Raw genomic sequence first — 21,689 nt, 5'->3', positions numbered from 1 at the left:
TGAAGAGAGTCTGATAGATGGGTTAGGGTTATCAAATTTCTGATGGAAATCAGAGACTGCAGGGTTTTGGTCCAAATGATGAAGATGTCATCTATATATCTTAGGTATAGCATGGGTTTAACTGTGCAGTTCTTGAGGAATTCTTCTTCCAGATAGCCCATAAAAAGGTTGGCATATTGTGGGGCCATTTTGGTGCCCATAGCTGTGCCTGTGGTCTGGAGGAAGTGTTGCTTATTGAAAATGAAGTTGTGTGTGAGGATGAAGAGTATAAGTTCAGAAATATTTTTAGTTATTAGCATCTTTAGTTATCAACAGAACCATGACGATTCCTGGATCTTACGCCTGCACCTCCAGAAATGTAATACATCTCATCCAGTGCACCAAATGTCCCCATGGAAAATGTGTAGGAGAAACCAAACGAGAACTGCATACCACAGAACACATATTGAAAATCTACCAATTACCTGTGGGGGCACACTTCCCACAAGACAACCACTCTCTGTCCAATCTCTCAGATCTATAATCCTCAAAGGGAATTTACAAAACATCTCTCACAGATGAGTCTTTACTTCATAAATCTACTGGATACAAAAAATCTGGACTAAATATAGATATTGAATTTATGGCACGTTATAATCTGCCTGCCATCTGATAACCCCAAGTAACCTGTCTGCAATTTACCAGCTACATTCTGTCACCAGGTCAACATTTCCCTTTCCACCCCCTTCTCCCCAGCTGCCACTTACCTGTCTCACACCAGTTGTCTCCCATTCCCTCTCATGCTCACTTCCACCATTTGCATTTTCACCCAGGGGAGCAGACAAAACACCAGCAGACTCTCTCTATGCCTGAAGAAGGGTGTTTGTGCCCGAAAGTTTACAAAGAACAATTTTCCCAACTATTTAGTTGGTCTAATAAAACAGATCACATCTACCCAAAAAACCTTGTCTGCCTATGTCTTTAGACCAACACGGCTACAACCAACAACCCTAAGAGCAGCCAAGAATTTCTGATTCCAAGCAGGGACCTCTAGAGCAGATACTTGTACAGTGTAGTCAGGGCCGTTAGAAGCAGGGAGGCAAGGAATAAACTGAAACAGCTAAAACTTGCATGCGTCTTTTTAGACATCCCTGCTAGTTCACAGTTGATCTATAAAGTATCATAACTTGCAAGCTGTAAGGAGAAGTGGATACTTGTTGATTTTTCTGGGGTTTCTGAAACCTTGTGCTTTGCTATAGGAAGAACTCTAATAAGAGAAACTGATGTCAGTAGGAGTCTTTCTAGAGAATAGGCTGGCGTCTTCAAAGGTGTTGAGTAAAACACCTAACTACCTTTGCAGATCTGGGCCCAGGAATCTCTTGTTCCTATGTCATTAGAGGATTTTAATCACAGATTTCTATGGGACCGGGGCTGGACTTAGTTCTAATGAAACAGAGCACTTTGAATAAAATCACATCTGCTTGGACCACAGTCTTTTGAATACGCCATGGTCTGGTAAGGCATCTTTCTGAGGCTGTGGCTCTGATGGAGAGTATTATATTTTTCTTTGGAGTCGTGACACTAGTGCTCGCATGCTAACATTTTCAGTATTAGGAAGTTGCCCATGCAGTGAACGTGGATGGAAGAGGAATTCAAAACTGAACGGCAAATCAAATCAGTAGATATGTTTTTATACTTTATCATTTATCTCTTCCTTCTCCTAGATTGCTCTAATTCTGTACTAGGTCTGAAGATGCATGTGCTCACTATGAACTGTGCAGATGCTTAGATTTCTGGTTCAGAATACAATCCCTGGTGCTACTTGTAACTCTGTAATCACAGCCTTGTAATTGCACGTATTATGGAATTGTTTACAAATTCACCCTCTTTTGATTTTTAAATTAAAATTGAGATATGAAATCTGGTAGCAAAGAAAGAAAATGCTGTTGGGTTTTTTTGCTGTTCTTTGAATTAGGTACTCTTTGGTATACTTCCCTTTTCTCCCTGGAAGTAAATGCCTAATCAGCTCATTTAGTTGGTAAAATGGTGGCAGCCTAGCATTAAAAAGTATGTAGTGTTGGCAAGCATCGCAAACTAAAGATGACAACTTTACCATGGTCTCCACAGTAACTGAAGAAGCAGAGTGTTAAGTTGATTCTTGAACCTTGGTCTCCTGCCTGCCATCTGAGAAAGTGGATTTCCATAGAAACCCACTTAGAATTTTGCCCTGAATACAAGAAGAGGGAGGTACAGGAAGAATAACTTCATTTTGGGAAGCACTTAATCACTGACAAGTAAGCTATGTACATCTAGAATTGTACATGAATTAATTAATTAGTCATACTGCTGCTCAATGCAAGAATAGTAATTTCCTAGAGAAGTAGGTACTTCATGGCTATCTTAGGGATACCTACTTAAGCCCTGAGCAGACTCCTTGCCTTTTCACTGTCTACTTTTCCTACCCCCATAGCATATCAGTTTGTAGAACAGGAGTGGAGGGGGCCTAGGGGAACCTGATGTAGGGATCTGTGTGATATGCTTGGTGTAGCCTATGCATATATGGTCAAGCAGACTGTGCTGCTAAATAACTGTTTTCTGTTGTGTGTCTGTGCTTGTGTACTATTCAAGTTCAGTGCCATAGGCAAATTTCCACAGTGCCCTATCTATTAAAATATAATAGAAACAGGTATTTTGCTTTTATCCTGTCTTTGGCAGATTTTTCTCCAGCAAGTTGTATCTTCTCTCCCTCTTTGGCATTCTCAGCTGCAAGCAGAGCTCAGACAGATGTGCATGCTGGATTGTCCCATTATGACATTCTGAAAATATGGTCACCCTCATGATCAACCAATAAGTGAGACCGGAAAGTGAGAGAAATAAAAATTTCACAAGAGATGGGTCTACACCAGTGGTCCTCCACCTTTTTAGATTCAAGTCACCCCTCATTGATTCTAGGCACCTTTCAGAAAATGCCAACTCTTAGTTTTAGCACTAATATTGTATGGCAATCTTAAAAGGATCTCAGGTACCTTCTGTTGTTGAGAAGCACTGGGTTAGACTGGGGTGCTCCAAACTTTGGGCCATCGGTCAGATCTGGCCTCTGGTGGTGGGTCATTCAGCCTACAGGGCTCACAATGGGTCCAGAAATTATGCAGTGGGGGAGCAGTGGCACTGCTCCCCTGCTGCCAAATTTCTGAAATTGGATCAAGCTCCGTGAGACAGATAGCATGGCCCTGTGCATTGGGTCAGGCAAACAGGGTGGCATGGGGCCTGATTTCGGTGCTATGAGGCTGGATGGGGACAGTACAGGGCACTGGGCCCCAATTCTTTTGCATGGGAGTGGTGTAGGGCGCTGATCCTGCAAGAAAGGACCTTACTGCTCTGCTGGGGGTCAGATCCAAAGGGCTTCCCTTCTAGTGACTGGGACAGAGCAAAAGGGTTTGGTAATATCTGTGTGGTTGTTTGTTTGTTGCTTAAAGACTGTGCTTTATTTGGGAGGACTGGCTGAGGAGGTCTTCAGGGAGCAAAGCATGCTTGCAGAAGTCAGAAAGCTAGGCAACCCATTGCAGGGTTTTTTTTCTTACACTAACTCCAAAGGTGTATAAATGTATATACGTGGCACATGCCACATAGTAACAGATGTTTGTGAGCATTTCATGTTAATGTTCAGAATTGGAGACTCGTACTGTTCCAGCAAATTATTCATACATACATCCAACACACTCCCTCTCACATTCTAAATACTATCACGTAATTGTTCCCATTCACTTACAGGTTGGGAAAATGTGAGTAGAGTGAGATTATGATCTAGGTCTAGTTCTTTCCTTATTCAGAAATGTTATTCTAGTGGTCACTAATTTCATTGGTCGAATAGATGGTAAGTTTTAAGGAGAGGTGGTGATCTCAGAGGGAGACACATTTTTCCAAGCAACTAGAGCTAGTCTGATCAAGGATATTAGATTAGGTGGACAGAGAGAGTGCAGAGAATGCTGCGATGTTATGGTCATGGTAACCTGTACTGCTAAGCAATGGGCTGCTATGTTTTCTACCAGCTACAGCTTTTTTATGCGACTTCACTGTTGGATATAAATAACAAAACTTTAAGGTCATCTCTGGTTGTTCCAAGGTAACTTTTCTCCTGGAGCAGCCATTTTTGCTGTGGGGAAAAAAGTCCTGAACTTCTCTATGCTTATGGTTTTTGGGTTTTTTTGGAGGGGAAGGGCTGGGGTTGAGAGAGAAAGCGAGCAGTGACTCTTTCAGGAGAAACCGAATATCTGTACATGGCCTAGATCTTCAATGGAACTATGCTTTGTTATGCTGACTGAAGACTTGGACCTGACTATTTAAAAAAAATCCAGGCTACAAAGTCGTTTTTTTAATGGCTAGTAAGAAGAGTAATCATCCATCACATCAATATAAGCACACAAAGGTCCACGTTTACACCCTGGCATTTTGTAGGCACGTTGAGAAGCCCGAAGTGGAGCAGTAGGTCAAATGACCCTGCTACTGCCCACCAGTCCACCATGCTGGTCTCTGTATAGTAAACTGGTCAAATAGATGTTTGTGCTAAACTCCAGATTGATATGGTACATCAAAATCTGTTCAAGATTAGTAACTAATAAGTAATATGGTAAGAATGACATTTTATGTTGTCTAAATTCTGAAAGAGACTCTGTTATTTGTTCCCTGTTAATATGGAAAGTCTAATGTTTTCAAGGCACTATGACAATATTTGCTTGTGCATTTAAATCAAAAGCCTGATTTAGTGGCTTTGTATTTTTAAGTAGTAGTGCTAAAGGAATCATTTTCAGCTGGAGCATCTGTAATGTTCAGTGATATTATCTGGAATAGCAAGTATCAGAAATGTTACTTTCATATCTTCCTAGTTAAATCAGAAGGCCATTGGGGTCAGGGCAATGAAGCAAGGAGGGGTCTTTGACAAAAGAAAAATGTTCAGGGACTCAAGTCAATCTTCTAGGTTATTCAGAGTCCTGAGATACCAGAATATGCCAGTAAAATGACTGATGGTCAGAACAGAGGTGGTAGGCACTGGCATTAAAATAAGAAAACATAATCCAGAAGAGAGGATTTTAAAAACTGAGTTATTTATTTGGTGATGTTGGAATTTATTGAGAGCTCTAAGTAGCATGTCCAGGAATTCCACTGAAAGGATAAAGAACAATAAGGGAAGGACTTGTTACTGTCATCCGTGTCTGGAGAATAAAGGCAGGTGAGGGATGTTTCTTGGCTACTGTAAAAGTTGGGGAGTGGAAAGAGGAAACTGTAGAGTTAGTTGATAAAATTCTACCCTAAGCTAAATCTGTGCCACACTTCAATCAAACATGAGCAGCTTATACAAGGAAACACTGTCCTTTACAACTGGAATTGATTTGGAATTGCTTCTTCCAACATGCACTTGTTCGACAACAACTGCACATTAAATGTGGGTTTCTTCTTATTGACAAAGTGGTAGTGTATTTTCTGGTAATAAAGAGGACTGACTTTCAATCTCAGCTAGAATTCTGAACAATATTTTAAGATTCATATTTTTCTGAGATGTCATCTTTACCTCTATAAATGAGATAGAGGTACATGGCCAATAAGAGAACAGCCAGCTCACAAACTTATACTACTCTACCCTTTGTTATCAATTAAGTGTTCCACTTCAATTGTGAAGGACCGTTTTAGGGGTATTTCAGACCTGGAAGAAAAAAGATGCTAAAAATACAGTCCAGGAAGTTTTGCTGACATAATCTTTACTCACTACATGCCATTATTGCATACTGACCCATGTAGGGTCGAATATCTCCAATATGTCTTCAGGAAAAGGCTGGTGTTTTGCTTGGATTCACAGTGGCTGATAATTGCCAGCCCTGTTGAGTCCTAAATTTGTTTTTCAGCCAGCGAACCTGTTTGGGTGTTTTGTGCCCATAAAACCAAATACTTGCATTAGTTCATAGATTTCTTAACTTTTTAATTCTAATTGTTACTGAACTTTTAAACAAAACTTTGATAAAAATTATTGTCCTTAATAAATTAAACAAGCTAGGAACCTCACTTTGCTACAGGAGTCATATTTTTCTCAGCATTATTTTATAGTTCTTTTGGTTAGTTGCCAACTCCTCAAGCAAATAGAAGTTAAGTCATTAATTGACTGTTTCCTTCTTAGTATCATTATATCTCTGGCATAACTGCCATTCTCTGGTTTAATATGTTATGACGTTGCTGGATTGTAATGGTTTGAAAAGGAGGTTCATTACTTTAGTACCTGCTTGAGAAGTCAACTCCAACTGAGACTATTCAGTCCTAGTTTACAGTAGAAATGCTAAATGTACATATTAGTATAATCAGTACTTTTCTGCCATATACCATCCCATTAATTGGGGTTCTCTACAATTAACACCATTCTTTATTTTAGGTACTGATTGTCTTTGTAGGGTTCCAAAACAAAAAATACCACATGCTTACTACATGTATTACTTTAAGTCACAAGTGTGAACAGAGCAGATCAAGAGCAGATATAGTTGGTCATTTAAATCACTTCTTATGGTTTTAACAAATGAGTAGTAATTAATGCACTTCTGATGGACACCTCCAGGTGCTAAAATTAATTAAATATTGGGGGACTAATATATTTCTAAAACTGTATTTAGCAGGCTGTATTTTCACAAACATTGAAAATCCTCACAAATAAGTTAACTAAATAGTTACAAATCACTTCTAGCATCATTCAGCCTGCTGTAAAAGACGGATTGCAGCAGCAGCATTGTATCACTGTTGTCACACAGTAGGAAGTTTCCGCAGAGTAGATGTTACATCTGATGTTATACAGCCTGCCCAGCCAATCTTATCATTAGCAGGTTTGGCAACACCCTTAGGCAAGGATATGATTTGCTTATGAGCTACCATCAGTCTAGCTGAGTAGCTAAGCATGACATATACACAACCAAGCAATCATCTGTTTTGGAGGCTTGATTCCCCAACTAAAAAAGATTTATAAATTTTATCTTGTGTTTCTCAGGGTATAACAATCAGGAAAACAATGGAAAAATACCTTCCGTGGCCTTGTTCTTTCTCGAAGGAAAAATTCTTGGTGTGATAAGTGGAGAATACACACTTAGAAGCACAAGTACTTTATGAGACAAAACTTACGAGGAAAAGCTGGCAGAACTAGGATTATTTAGCCTGTAGAAGAGAAGACAGGTGGGATTTGAGAACAGTCTTCAAATACCTAAACGGTGATTACAGAGAGGGTGGAAATGGGCTTTTGTCTGTGGCTATAGGAGTAGGAACAATGGACTCAGGCTGCAGGAGGGGAAATTTAGGCTGGAAGTTAGAAGGAACTTTATGACTATAAGGGTAATCAGGCATAGGAACAGGCTACCTAGAGAAGTGGAATCTCCATCCCTGGAAGCTTTCAGAAGCAGGTTAGACAGACACTTGGCTGGGATGATGTAGCCCTGAGCAGGGAGCTGGACTAGATGACCTTATGAAGTCCCTTCCAGCCATACTTTCCTGTAACTTCCCAGTCTGTATTCCAATCCTTATTCAAAAGTCTCACTTCTGCAGTGTTTCTTCTATGAGAACCAGGAAGTTTTGAACACCTCTCAGTCACTGAACTATTCATAAAAGATTAAGTTGCCATACAGCCCTTCCTACCTGTGTCTTTGTATTTCAGGTGTTGTCAAGAGCCTTTCTTTTTTAGGAAACAGATGAGAGACAGAGGCAAAAAATTCAGAAGGCCAAACAAAGTCCATTGCCTGTGTCCCACTAGCTTATATCATCATGGGAAGATGCCATGACAACAGAAAATTCATCACACATAGTACAGTCAGTATGTTCTAAGTCACAACCATTGTAAGGCTGGAAAAGAGCAATTTGTCCCATACATTGAACTTTGTTTATTATTTTCTTCAGTAACGAAGAAGTTTAGTAAAAATTCATGTAAGTCCTTTTTAGGCATTTTAGGCTCTGTTTGAGTCCTTCAGCTGCTTTATGCAGGTTTTCAGGGTTATAAAATTGGCATCCAGTTTGGCTCATTATGTAAGCAGCAACATTATTGCCTTTTTAAATTAAGTTGTAGGTGAATTGTATCCATTCAGTATAGTCAGGGTAACCATAATGGAAGGATTTAATGAACTCTACCACAAGTTGGTAATAGGTATAATATGCAAACTGACTCCTAGAAAGAGGCAGGGAAAACACTATGATATGATACACTTAGATGTTCAAAGTTTTAATGTTGAGCGCCTATATTCAGGCAGGGGTGGATTCAGAGAAGATGTGATGGTATGGTCGCATCCCCCTTTTGGGCCACACTGCAGGAAAAGAACCCAGAGACTTTTTTAAGTCCTCAAAGCAGATAAGAACACATTTCTTACTCTTGGTACCCCTTCCCTTCCCTTTCATGCTCAGTAGTACCTCCCTTTCATGCTCATTCCCCTCTACCACCACCTGTTGCTGCTGCTGTTCCAGGCTGACCTGGAGTCAGGAGAAGCAGGTTTGCACAGAGAGCCAGGCTCAGCCCAGAACATCAGCAGTGGTTGGGTTCCCCTTCCCTTTGAGCCCAGGAGCAGATGAAGGGAGGGAGAATGTGTCTGCTGTCACTACTATTCCTGGCTGAACCCAGCTCCCTGCACAGTCAGTCCCCACAGCCCCATCTGCAGTGGAGAGGAATGGCTGGGACAGTGTCAAAGGGAGGCAGGCCTCCTCTTCTGGAGTCCAGAGACATAAGTAGAGAAATTGAGGGAAGGGGGCATGGAATGGGAACTGCTGCTGAGTATGGGGGAGAAGGAAGGCAATGTCAAGAGCTAGGGTTGGGGGAGATTCTTACCTGATTTGGGGACTTTAAAAGGTCCCTGGTTGCTGCTTCTGTGACATGGTACCTTTGTGGGGAGGAAGGGAGGCTTGGAGTGGGGGTGTAGCTACCCTGGTAGCACTCCCACACACCCCCTTTAAAATCCTGGATTCACCTGTGTATTCAGGTAGTTAAATTTATGATTGTGTACTTGCCTAATTGAAGGTAGCTTGATTTTTCAAAAGCCCTCGCAGTTAACACTCCTTTACTGGGCATTGGAGGCACTCAACACCATTGAATATATTACACTGCTTTATTTAGGTGCCTAAGGATTATTTTAGATTCCTGTCTTGGGCATTCAATTTTGCTATTTTTAGCCAGATCAAATGAGGCTATTGTAGAAATTTCACAAAATGCTAATTTTTTACCATAATGACTCTAAAATATTTCCAGTCATCTGAAAACAAAATGTTTTAGTGTTTATTTTAGTGTGTACCCAGGGCAAATTTGATGGTTTATGATATGCAGCTTTCACAGAAACTTATGGGAGTTGAGAACCTGTGTAATTTTAAAAATCTGGATGGAAATGTAGTGGCTGTATTTTTTGTTTTGTTTTTATTTTATTTATTTGGGGGGCAGTCAAAATATTTGTCTGAAAATTCATAGACTCAGAGGAAAGTAGGGCTAGGAGAAAAGTAGGACTGGAGTCATCTAGTTCAGTCTGCTCAAGGTAGGATCACCCCTGACTAAACCAGTCCATCCAGGTGTCTGTCTAGTCTGCTCTAGAAAATTTCCAGGGATGGAAATTCCGCAACTTTTCTAGGCAGCATGTTTAGAAAATATTGTATAAAATATTCTAGTGTATATTTTAAAACATTGTTATGCTGTATATTTCATGGAGCATAAGATTTGCTTTATTGAAACAAAATGTTAGTTAACTTACTTTTGTATTTGGCCCTTCATTGGACCCTTGAACAGATGCATCAGGACAAGTGAAACTTCCTTAATGAAACTGGCACACGATACAGTGCCTGACTTTGGAGCGTGATTCTGGCTAAGACTTAAGACTCTTGAAAATGGACTTTGTAACAGGAATGCTGACACAGCCTTACCTAACGTGGCTTTGGGGACACTGCAGTAATAGTGTTATTAGAAATGACAGTTCCAATTTTTTCTGTAAACTATCCACCTTTATATTTTCCACTTGTAGATGTGAATGGCATGACTGATGCTGACAGATTGTGCTTTGACCACTGGTCTATGAGATCCACATTCATTACTTTTCAAACTTGTTTAGATTTAAAGTGAGGCTGTTGACAGTCTCACTTTCAATCAGGAAACATACTGCACGTTCATGAAGCTTTGGACTTGTTTTACCATAGGAATATATTTTACTGCTCAAGATTAAACCTTATCTTCTAGCAAACATTAATGCATAATTTGATTTAGCTAAATCACAGGATATTGAATATGCTTTTTGTGAAATTTTTTTCATTAGATTATAAATTTCAGTTGTCAAAAACAACTTTCTTTATAGGAGAATGTGGAGAATATTCTTCCTAATAAAATTGGAAAATATTGCAATTTTGATAGTTAAATATATTACAGAGAATGCAGGAACAAATATTAAGAAATAGAGAATAATCTTGGGGTTCAGAGTTTACTTTTAATGACAGTATAGAATTAATGTACCTAATACTGCCATAGTGACTAGTATCTAACTATGCATGGTGATTTTATTTGTAAACATTTGTTTTGTTTTTAGAGGAAAATAGTAAAGAAAAATAATCATCAATTACTGTAATAACTACTGGAGGTCTACTGATATCAAAATTCTGCCAACATCAATTATCTCTACAAGTATTAAAAATCTGCTGTTTCATCCAATATAAAGTGCATCTCATTAGACATTAATTGTTTGCTTTGTGATGTGTATCTTTTAATCCTCAGATTTTTTTAACCTCTTAGGCTTGTTTTTAATTAAATAATGTTTTATTGTACTAATGAAATAAGGAGCAATTACAATAAAAAACACATAATTGAATGAAAAAGTGACAAAACAGATTTCCAAGTATAGCCACCTAGGAACTACATCATATTGTCATTCATTAGATGAGTTCTTTTCTTTTTACCATTAGCCTTGCAGCAAATTCTGCCTTAATGCATCTTGTTTTTGAACTTACTCATTTTATGATAATTTTGAATGACTCCTAATTTGAGAGTCATTTTAATTTTCTGATTATTAAAAAAAACACAAACATGATTTTCCAATCCATCTTTTAAAGTTCTCATTTTACCTTGACACTGTTAATTTTTTAAGGAAAATGGTAAATTAAATTTGATATAGATGCAGCTCATTCTTTAACATAATAATGGTAATGTGCCCATTATAAAAAAAGAGTAACACCTGAGATCAGTGACTTCCCTTTGAGAGATTACCTAGCAGCCAAGAGAAAAATGTTGCAGCTGACTGAGGAAAAACAAAATAAAACAAAACATTGAATGGGCTGAACATTCATGTGGTGATCTGTGAGTATATCTTCCAAGAGTTTGCAGGTGTGCACGTGAATCAAGCAAGGGCATAGGAAGTCCCTATATGGGCAGCCTGACCTTTGCAGCTGAATGTGAACTGATCTTTTCTTGTTCAGTAATATGATATTAGGTACCACTTTGCTATTGTTCCAGAAAATGTTAATCCAGAAACATATGGTGCACACTTCTCAGTTGTCCTTTACCTGCTACTTTCTATTATTATGTTTACAGTTAGGATTTGTTCTTTTTATTCTCCTTTCTTCAGAGACGGAATTTTTACTTAAACAGTTCAACAAATAAGAAATGGGTTTGAATGCTCTTTTTTTGTCCTCCTCCCAAACAGAAGAGCCAGGTCAGGCCAGTTTAGTAAGTCTTGCAGCTGTCATGTGGAGGATCCATTGAACTGACAGTTCAGCACAAGTGAAGGTTTGCTGAATAGGGCCAGGCAGTGGTGTAACTAGAGTAGGGCAATGAGGGCATCTGTCCTGGGTGGCCAACTGGAGGTGTGGGGAGAGTCATGAGAAAAAACAGCTGCTGCCAGCAGCCACACAATCATGCTAGTAGCACAATGGCAACCAGAAGTCACTGGTGGGGCACTGGGGCCACTGTTGGGGCACATGCTTTAAATATTTGCCGAAACAGGGCTTAAATGATGACTATTTCTCAGTGGGACTGTAGCAGGGTGGCATCTCCAGAGGTGGCCGTAAGCTCCTGGAGGCCCCCAAAATTCCCTTTTTGCCCTGCTCACTCTGGGAACAGTCTCCCCTTCACTTTCCTGCCATGTCTTGATGTCTTTTATGGTTATAAAAGGGAGGCTGCCTCAGGGCTTCTCAGACTTGGTCTTGTTCTAGTGACCACCTGGTGGCTGTGGTCCTTTCCCTTATGAGCTAACTGCATGGCTTCATACCTCCCCCACACCATGCCCCATGCCTCACAGATGGCATTTGTCATGGATGTTCTCTTTGTTACACTCCTACCCTCCTGTAACCTCCTCTGGCCCCTCCAACCCTCGGTCTCTCACACAGCCTCCTTCTGAGTGGCACTTTTTAGGGGCTGCTCCACCATGAGCAGTCCCACCATTGTGACCCCAAACCCCAGTAGGGTGCAGTGTTCAGTCATTCCCAGGACCACCGTAGGCCCTGGCCTTTTTCATCAGAGCCATGCTGTCTTGCTGGGCCAACAAACCTAGCTACGAGCTCCTTGGCCCATACTCATATCATTCCTCAGGGCTCCTTTGGGCTCTCGTGCAGCCCCCTTCTGGGGTCAACTCTCTTTCTTCCAGGCTACCTCTGGCCCGGGTTCTCCTACCTCTGGGCTCCCTGGTCTCAGTGCTGTCTCAGACCCCTTCTCAACATCTGGTGGCCCTGTTCCAGCCATCTTCATTCTGGGCCCCAGTTTCTCTGACCCCTTCCTCTCTGGCTGTGGCCACACCTGTACCTTTGGGCTCTCCCAGGCCATAGCTCCAGCTTGAGCCAGCTGAGAACTCTAGGCTCTTTCTGGCTGTGGCAGGCTCTTGCTGTGGCTGCCTCCAGCCTTTGGCCCCTCTCTGGGCCTTAGCCCTGCTATCAGGCCAGCACAATTCTCTGGGTCGCTCCCTTTTCTACCTTCTGTTTTGTGCCCTCCTACTCTTCAAGTAACCCTGGCTTGCCCATCTTCATTCTAGGCTGCAGGTCCTAGAACGATCCCCCTTTCTCTCTGGCACTGATCCTTTCTGACCATGGCCTGTCTTAGGCCCTGGCCCTACTTTGGGCCAGTTGAGAACTCCAGGCCCCTCTCTGGCTCCAGCAGTGTTCTGCTGTGGCTGCCTCCAGCCTTCAGCCCCTCTCTAGGCCCTGGCCCCACTATCAGCAAGATTCTGTAGTGGTCAGTTCTTCCACTTACAAGCCCACATGCACTCGCAGTCCACTCAGGATACTCAGCAGGTCTCTTAAGCTCTCAGCCCAGCCTCTGGGCTGACCTAAGTCCAATTCTAGGTCTTATATACTGAGCCCCTATCTCTGGGCTTCACCTGGAGCCCACAATCAGTCTTCTTTGCTGAGCCCCTCAATCCAGGCTCCCCCAGGCCTTGCAATATGTCTCATGTGTAAGCCCTTCACTCTGGGCTCCACCTGGGTCCTAGTCTGGGTCCCTAGGAACTTCCTCCAGCCCCTTAGTTACTACCCAAACCTCCAGACTGCTTCAGCTGTCCTCTCTGTGGTAGTGCTCCAGAGTTGCAGTTGTCCTGCTGAAGTAATGTTCTCTCAGCAGGGTCCAGATCTTACTGCTGGGCTTCTCTCAGGGCCTGGGTATATACCTGCTCTAAGCCCAGCCCTTCTTTGGTTGCAAACTACCTATCTACTGTTAGGGTAGCATTTAACTGTTGCCTCATACTATTTTCCCAGACAGAAGGAGGTGGTGGTGACAGGTGACTAGTATTTAGGAAAATAAATACACTGAAAAAGGACTGATTTTTACAGGTATCTTAACATGGCTAACACTCTTGAGGCCATATCTGTCAATCTTTATCTTGTAAAGCATCGTGCATTCTCTGTACACACTGTTTGAAAAACAGTCCTCTTACTGGTACAGAACACCTTGCCTCAGAAAGGTGGCATCATTTATACAGTGCTAAAACAACTTTAGGGAAATATTTTATGAACTGACTTGGTGAACTTTTGTTTAAATCATTCATATTAGTCATTTTTTTCTCCTTTCTGGAAGCATTCCATTTTCTTTTCTTTTTGTATTTTAAACAGCACTTATCACATATAGATGGCAAGGTCTTTCTCTTCTTTAAAAGCCACCCACAGAATCAGTTCATTTAATGGCCTTCTCATTTCCACCGTAGAACAGTGCAGTAGCCAGTTACTCTTTTGTGCAAAATGACAAAAGACTATATTCTTTCAAGCTGGTGCTAGAAGGTGTAATTACATCTTACCCCAACATAGATTCACCTTGAGGGAGAGCAGGTGGTGTAGCTGCAGCCACTACTCCCTGAGGGTTTCTGAAAGGGAAAGGTAAACTTAAGTTGCAGCTAGAGCTCAAAAAGGAGTCCTGCCAGTGTAGCTTTTCAGAGGATGTACTGCATTTTCTAGCCACTCTGACTATGTCTGTTCTGTTCAGGTAGTTATTATGTACCCTGACATCTAAACACCTCCCTGGATAATACTATCTACTCTTTGGTCCATGCTAACCCACTATTAGAACCTGTGGATAAGAAAGATGGCTCTAACTTCTCACTACTACAACCTTTTTTTCCTAACCCTCATTCAGCCACCAGGGGCCTCTAAGAGCATCTATGTTGGGATAATGGTTTCTTTCCTTTAGGTGGGCTGGGATAGGAGTTGGGTGAAAAGCAAAATAACGGATTTGTCTAACTCCTCTGAGCATTCTCTGCTTGGCTGGAATGAATTCTGCAAGTGACTGGTGAAAAAAACGTTCAAGATATATTATCAGTATGGGCTATTATGTTTTTTATATTTAAGTAAAAGCAGATGTAAGCTGTGTGAGGCTAATGGAGCATCACTTACAGAGCCTCAATGTAGCAAAACTAATGGAAACATTTTTCTTTTTAACTTGAAAATATAGTGTTTAAAGGAACTGCCTGGCAGCAGAGGTGGAGCCTTCATGGGATTTATTTTTTCCAGATGTTTGAATTCCTAGTTAACCTTGTCTCATAATTTTTTTAATTTCCCTCTTCAGGGGTTCTTTCCCTACATTCAGAGGTCTACCTCACATGTTAGTTAGTGTATCCTCAATGTACATTGCAGCAAGAAACCTCCAGTGCAAATGCCGAAGTACAATCTTCACAAGCATCCTAGGCAGTAGATCCTTTCTCTTCATATAGAAGTGGGTGGGGAAAAGAAGGGACATGTATAGTAGGAAAGCCAACCTTATGTGTCTTCCATGGTGTAGCATGTTTTTATTCTGTACTACTTCTTAAGCAAAGAATGAGAAGACAAGTGGCAGCTCCTGGCAGTACCTACTCTCTGCACTTTCCTTGCCTGGGACCTTGATTGGAAGGCAGGCCCAGGCCTCAGGCAGGATTGCCAACTGTGTATAAATTTATGGATGATCTATTAAAAACACAACTAAAAAAACTTGCTGGTAGTCTGTTAAAAGATCAAGCTGTCCATAAAAAACAGACAAACTGAGAAGTCCTGTGCTTGATTGAAGATGGACAGACAGGCAGAGCAGAGCAGAGCAACCTTGTGTCTAAGCAGGAGTACAGCTTAGTGCCCTGTAAAGAGTCCTTTGGGTTTTGTGGCCTCCATAGTCCCAAGATGCTGCCTCTGCTTCCTGTCGGCAGTTTGCCTGGATGGTAGGGAGGAGGGCCATGCAGCTGAAATGGAGGTGTGGGGCTGGGAGTGAGGGAGAGGCAGCAAGTGAGGGTACCTACCAGGTATGAGGGAGCAGGGCTGGTGGAGGGTAGACTGGGGGAGAAGCACGGTATGGGGTGTGGTTAGGGTGTATCAGGGTTTGGGAGTGAGTGGGGGGACCCTAAGGGTGGAGGCAGCATGGTGTAAAACTACTGGTGCAGTTATGCAAGACTGATATTAAACCCCAAAATTTGGACCTGGCCCAGCTTACTGCCATCCAAGATCTGGCACAAGAGTTGCATTTACATAATGTGAAACATCTGTCAGCAAAAAGTTCTGTCATCAGTAAAAAGTTTGCAGATTTTCAGTTAAAAAACATTTTTGGGTGGGCAACTCTGGCCCCAGGAGTAAGCAAAAGGAAGATTATCACTGCAGGGCTCCAGCCTGACTCCTATATCTGCCAAGGCAGCCAGCAGATGAACATTGATACATGTCTGGAAGTGTCTTCTGTCCCATAAAAAGCCAGAAACCTAAAAAAAAAACCCAAAACAACAACATCTAAAATTTCCACTATAGCAGGATCAAGCCTCAGGGGTGGCCATGATGCCCCCTGGTGATTGCACAGTGCCTGTCCCACTCCAGCCCCTCGTGGTACCTCCTGTTTTTCTCTCACCTGCCATGTCTTGATAGAATTATTTTGTTGTAAAAAAGGGAGGCTGCCCCAGGGTCCCAGTAAGCCCTAACCTGCTTTGTCCAGTAGGTTTCTCCTGTGCCCTCTTGCCCTCCTGGCCCCATCATTGCTTCAGGGCACCAGTTGCCTTATGAGGCTATTCATGGCCTCCTTCCACCTCTACCACTATGCCCATGCCTTGCAGATGTTACTTTTAAGTTGTCCACTGAGCCTGTTGGCTCCTTCTGTTTCAACCAATCTACCTAGCTTGCCAAGCCCCTGGCCCTGACAAGTCTCTTCTCCCCGGGCCCCAGGCCCTAGTCTGGCTTCCACCCATTTTAGGCTTCAGACTCTTTCCAGGCTTTGGTTCCCTTTGGCTTAAGCCTGCTCTGGCCAAAGCCTCCTTCTGGATTTAGCCTCCCTGCTGTGGTCTTTGCCTTCCTCTACCTGGGCCCCTGACCCCTGTACAGCTGCTTTACCTCTATCCTTGCCCTCAGCCCTCTGGGTGCCTGATGAAGCCAGGCTGTTCCCACTGCTCTAGTTTCCTGCCCTCAAGGGTCCTGATTCCAGGCTGGAGCACTCCCACTTGGCTGGGCTGTCCCAGCTTCAGCTTGCCCTAGCCTCAGGCTCCTGGGTCCCTGACCCCAGGCTAGGCTGCAAAACAGTGAGGATCTCACCAGGCACCTCTCTCTGGCCTCCACACCTCCCCTGTAGCCACAACCCAGCTGTCTGGGTAGCCTAATCAAAACACAAACACAAGCAAGCTGCTTTGCAAACTAAAAGTCTTCCACATTCTGGGTCAATGTCCTCATAAGCAAATGTCCCCTTGGAGTCCTTTCATCCTGGCTGACTTGGATGCCTGCCAGGCTGCCTCCTGAAGCCCTTTTGTCTCAGGGACTTCTCTCCCTGGTGCTGGCACGGCCTGATGAACTGCCTGGTCTGAGGCACTGGTTTTATGTGCCTCCAAAGCCCCACCCCTCCTTTCAGGTGGCTTTCCAACCACCCACAGGGGTTTCTCTTTTGGGCCTGATGACCAGTCTCCCTTCCTCTGCTGCGGCTTAGCTCAGCCCCACGCAGCAAGCTCCTGAGATACTCCTGTCTCCAGGGTAGCTCCTATCCCAGTTATTACTGACCTGCTTGTTTCCCAGCAGCTAGCCCTTACTCAGGGGCTGGTCCTACCCAGCAAACTTAGCCTGCTGCAACATCCCTTTAAAGCAGAGGTGGGCAAAATGTGGCGTGTGGAGCGTGCGGGCCGCCAGGCCATTCTATCCGGCCCATGGGGCCCCTAAAAAGTTAGAAAATTAGTATTTATTTGCCCCTGGCTGCCTGTCACATGGCCCTCGATGGCTTGCCAAAACTCAGTAAGTGGCCCTCTGCCCCAAATAATTGCCCACCCCTGCTTTAAAGTAATCTCTGTCTCCCTGCTACAACCACAAAATATCAATATGAATATCTTAGGGAACGATGGGCAGAAGTACTAGCATTACTTTAGGTTTGGGCACTTGAATGAAACCCAAAAATCTCTGGATAAACAAAAAAACTTTCAAACTACTTGCAACACAGAGATGAATCCTGGGGTATAGGTTGTAGTTGTGTTGGTTTAAGGACATAGGCAGACAAGGTTCTTTGGATAAATCTGATCTCTTGCATGCATACCAACCTCTGGCTTCTCTACTATTCATTCCATCTAGGAAGAGCACACACCAGCTGCCCATGCTTCCTCAGCCTGATGAAGGGTATTTATACCTAAAAGCTTGCTGAGATGAATCTGGGAATTTTGGTTCTTGTTTTGGAACACTGGATAGTAAGGTCATAAATGCAGATGTATTTATCATTTTAAACTCACTTTGTATATTTCTTGTCACTTATATGTAAAGATCAGAAACATTGGATCTAAACCATATAGGTATTATGTTCATGTTAAATAAATTAATAAATCTCATCAACTCAGTGAACTATATATAGACTTTACGGTAGAGAACGTCATCTTTCATTCTGGTTTTATTAACTGAATCAATGTACTGTACATGTTACTTAAGGCTAAGGTATCTATACATAGAATGTTCTTGAACCTTGGTGATACATGTATAAGCCCCTGGTTTATATGCATCAAGTTGGGCAAAAAGAAGTTTGAAAGGGTTTTCTTATGATTTTGAGTGATATTCATTGTAAATGTGGGAAATAAGGAATATTATATATACTATAGGTTCAGCGTGTTAACATATTCATATGTCTATGTTTAATAGTTGTACTCATTATTACAGCTTAATAAAACACTCAGTATACTTATTGTCTATTCTAGATTGAGTGTCTTGCATCATATTGTTTATATTGCATGGAAGGATGCTGAAGTGTGAGGTTGTCTTACTGCTGTCCCCTTGGAAACTCAGGAAGATGAGATGTACTGAATTTTCCTTGAGGCTAACCCAAGAAGCAACACTTCATATAAATAATCATATTGTCAGGAGGATCATCTAGGACAATAGCCATTATATTATTTACAGGGTATTTTCCTATTATAGAACTGCAGTTAGGGTGTGAAGGTAGGGTGCATCACTTTAACATTACCAGTGGTGCTCAGTGAATTGCACTGACCTTCTAAGTATCAGTGTAATTTAAGTTGTATGTATTACGTGGGGATGAGGATCAAGATTTCTTAGGGTTCTTCTCTTCCTGTTTATCATCTCATTGACTGAGACATGTGGTCTGACATTCCTTTGATATATATCCTTGGAGAAGGTATTAGTGGTGTGTATGTGTGTGTTTTAATGGAAAGCTCTAAAATTTGTTCCTATTGTTATTCTTCCAGAACCAGAATTTGCAGAACTTCAAGGCATGATTGAAGACCTGTTTTGTTCAAATTTGTCAAATATTTACATTATGGAATAGTTAGGGTATGACTGGAGGCTACCTGTCTGCTTCTTGTGGGTTAATATGAACATGTGAAGTGTTTTACATTGCCGAGCACTCAGAAGCCATAACAATGGGGGCATATGAAAAAAAACAATAAAAAGTAAATGTAAGCATAGAATGTTGCTGTACTTTTAGTTAAAAATCCCATCTTGAGTTGGACAGACAGGAATAGAAAATTGCTGTTATCAGTGTCCTTCTACTTTTTTACGCATCAAATAATTTGGCCTCTAGTCAGATAAGGGGAAATACTAGATACAAAGCTGTAACACACTATTAAAATAAACTATAATGCATTTTAAACACTGTTTAAAAAGTCATTATACATTGCGAAGACACAAAATCTCTCTAATTTTACTTTATCATGTGCTCTAGTCCCTTGTTTTATGGTATGGGCTATAAAAATACTGAACCTTGAATACTGAGTTTAGATAACAGCAAATATTGAGTTAGATATTGTAAGGCACAATAACTTGGGCTCAGCATGGCATGTACTACACAATATGTGACCACAAAGATTTTCTCTTGCAAATAGAAGAGTTGATGAAATTCACTTGTCCTGGTACTGCAGTTGAAAGGCAATCTCTAATAATTCAGAAAAGGTGGCAAACTTGCATGCACTATAATCAGTGTACTGTTTGAACCTACAGACAAAGTATGTTAATTATCATTATGCATCATCATAATGCTACAGGTATCTTCATCTTGTTTCTTCCAGCAGTATCATACATTTGCAGAACATCAAGAGAGACCAGAACTTTCACCAAAAGTATCTGGTAGTTGTATACAAAGACCCACCTGTGTTTTTTCTTATTACTATGCATTTCCTGCTGACAAAATTATAACTTATTTCATGATCATTTAATTGGTGTGTCAGCTAATTGAATCAAGAATCAAATATGTTACTCCAAAAAATGTAATAATTTTGTGGTGCTGGAGAAGATGGATGATTAGTAAAAAGGATAGCAAGAAAGTGATCATTCAGAAAGGATAGCAAGAAAGTGAGCAGATTTTGTACCAGTTATTGGCTGTTCCAGTAAGAGTCAATCTCTTGAAGAAGGACAGAAGATTGGATTGCGGAAGTTGAATTCAGGACAGAAGTTGGATTCAGGAAATTTTCAATCCAATTCCTGACTGTGCTACAGGCTTCTGCATGTGACCTTGAGCAAGTAATTCAGTTTCTCCTCGTCTCTGTTACACATTTGTAGGGATCATAATACTTGGTTGGGGTGAGTGATAGGGATAATAATACTGCCTTTATTCCACTGTTTATTTTACCTTTTTATGCTATGAGATCTTCATGCCAACTTAAACATTCTGTGCATGCACAGTGCCTTGTTTAATGCTCCATGTTCTAAGATGAGACATGTAGATCCTTCTGTAATAAAAGATCATTAAAAAATCTGACCTCAAGTAATAATCCCAAGCCCCCTTATGTTACATGTCGTTTTCTCCTCTTCTGCTTGTTCTCTGTCCTTCTATCTTTGTATTCTCCATGTTTGTCTCTCTAGATTCCTTTCTGTACTCTGATTTCATCCTCTCATTCTTTCCTTAATTTTCATCAAGCAGCAACAAAAATGTTTTTAAAACAAAATCTTGGCTCCCTATTTGAAAGAAAAATTTAAAAGTTTTATGGAACTGCTGTGTGCAGTCAAGAGAGCTCACCTGCCTTCTCTAGCTTACTTGAATTGGTACTTAAGAATGCTGCTTAATGTTCCTTTGATGTTGCAGCTGAACCCACCAGTGCTGCTTGTGAAAACCTCTCCTCTTCTCTGCGGACTGGCACACACCTACACACCACAGGGAAAGATAAGAGAGGCTCAGGTGTCTCAGGCAGCACTACAAGATGGGCCCACTGGCCACATCAAAGTGGCATTACTACATTGAAAAAACCCTAAAAAACCATCTTTCTCACTGGGGAACATAAATTGACCCCAGAAAAATGCCCTAAATTGGTTCTGGCCCTTAATGCTTTCTTTTTTTTTTCTTCTTTTTTTTTTTGTGGGGGGGAGGGGGTGGAGATTTAAAAAGCGTGGTATCTTTCATTAGTGAAAAAGTGCTTGTGAATAATCCAATATTAAAAATGAGGTGAAGGTTTATGTGTATAGCCCAGGTACACCCTTGAGGTGTGCTGTGTCTTCAGTTGGAAGGGATGGAGTTTTCAGGCAAGAGTGCTGTGAGAGGGGTGTGTCATTGGAAGATAATTTCCTCTTTCCTCTATAGAGCCAGGCCAATACAAACTCTTAACTATATACAGATTTGTTATTGTTAACCCAATAATAAAATAGCTATTAATATACCATACAATAAGAATATATACAAAGTGATAAGGCTTAGAAAAGAAACAAATATTTACGATAATCGCAGATAAATACACTTAAACAAATAAACACAAATATCTATCAATAAATGTGCACATCAACCAAACAAACCAACCTGAATCATCTTAATATCATTACAACACTGGTGTGTGTGTGTGTGTGTGTGTGTGTGTGTGTGTGTGTGT

The 21,689-nt window shown here is 41.4% G+C and overlaps 1 protein-coding gene across 3 annotated transcripts in view; it reads left to right on the top strand.

Moving 5' to 3' along the window:
• Positions 1–21,689, top strand: part of NOL4 (nucleolar protein 4) — a 365,842-nt gene that overhangs the window by 144,202 nt on the left and 199,951 nt on the right. The window lies entirely within an intron of this gene.

This window comes from Gavialis gangeticus, unplaced genomic scaffold (genome assembly GCF_001723915.1).
Source record: "Gavialis gangeticus isolate Ggan-Ray unplaced genomic scaffold, GavGan_comp1, whole genome shotgun sequence".
NCBI lineage: Eukaryota > Metazoa > Chordata > Crocodylia > Gavialidae > Gavialis > Gavialis gangeticus.
This window is presented reverse-complemented; position numbering and strand designations above follow the sequence as displayed.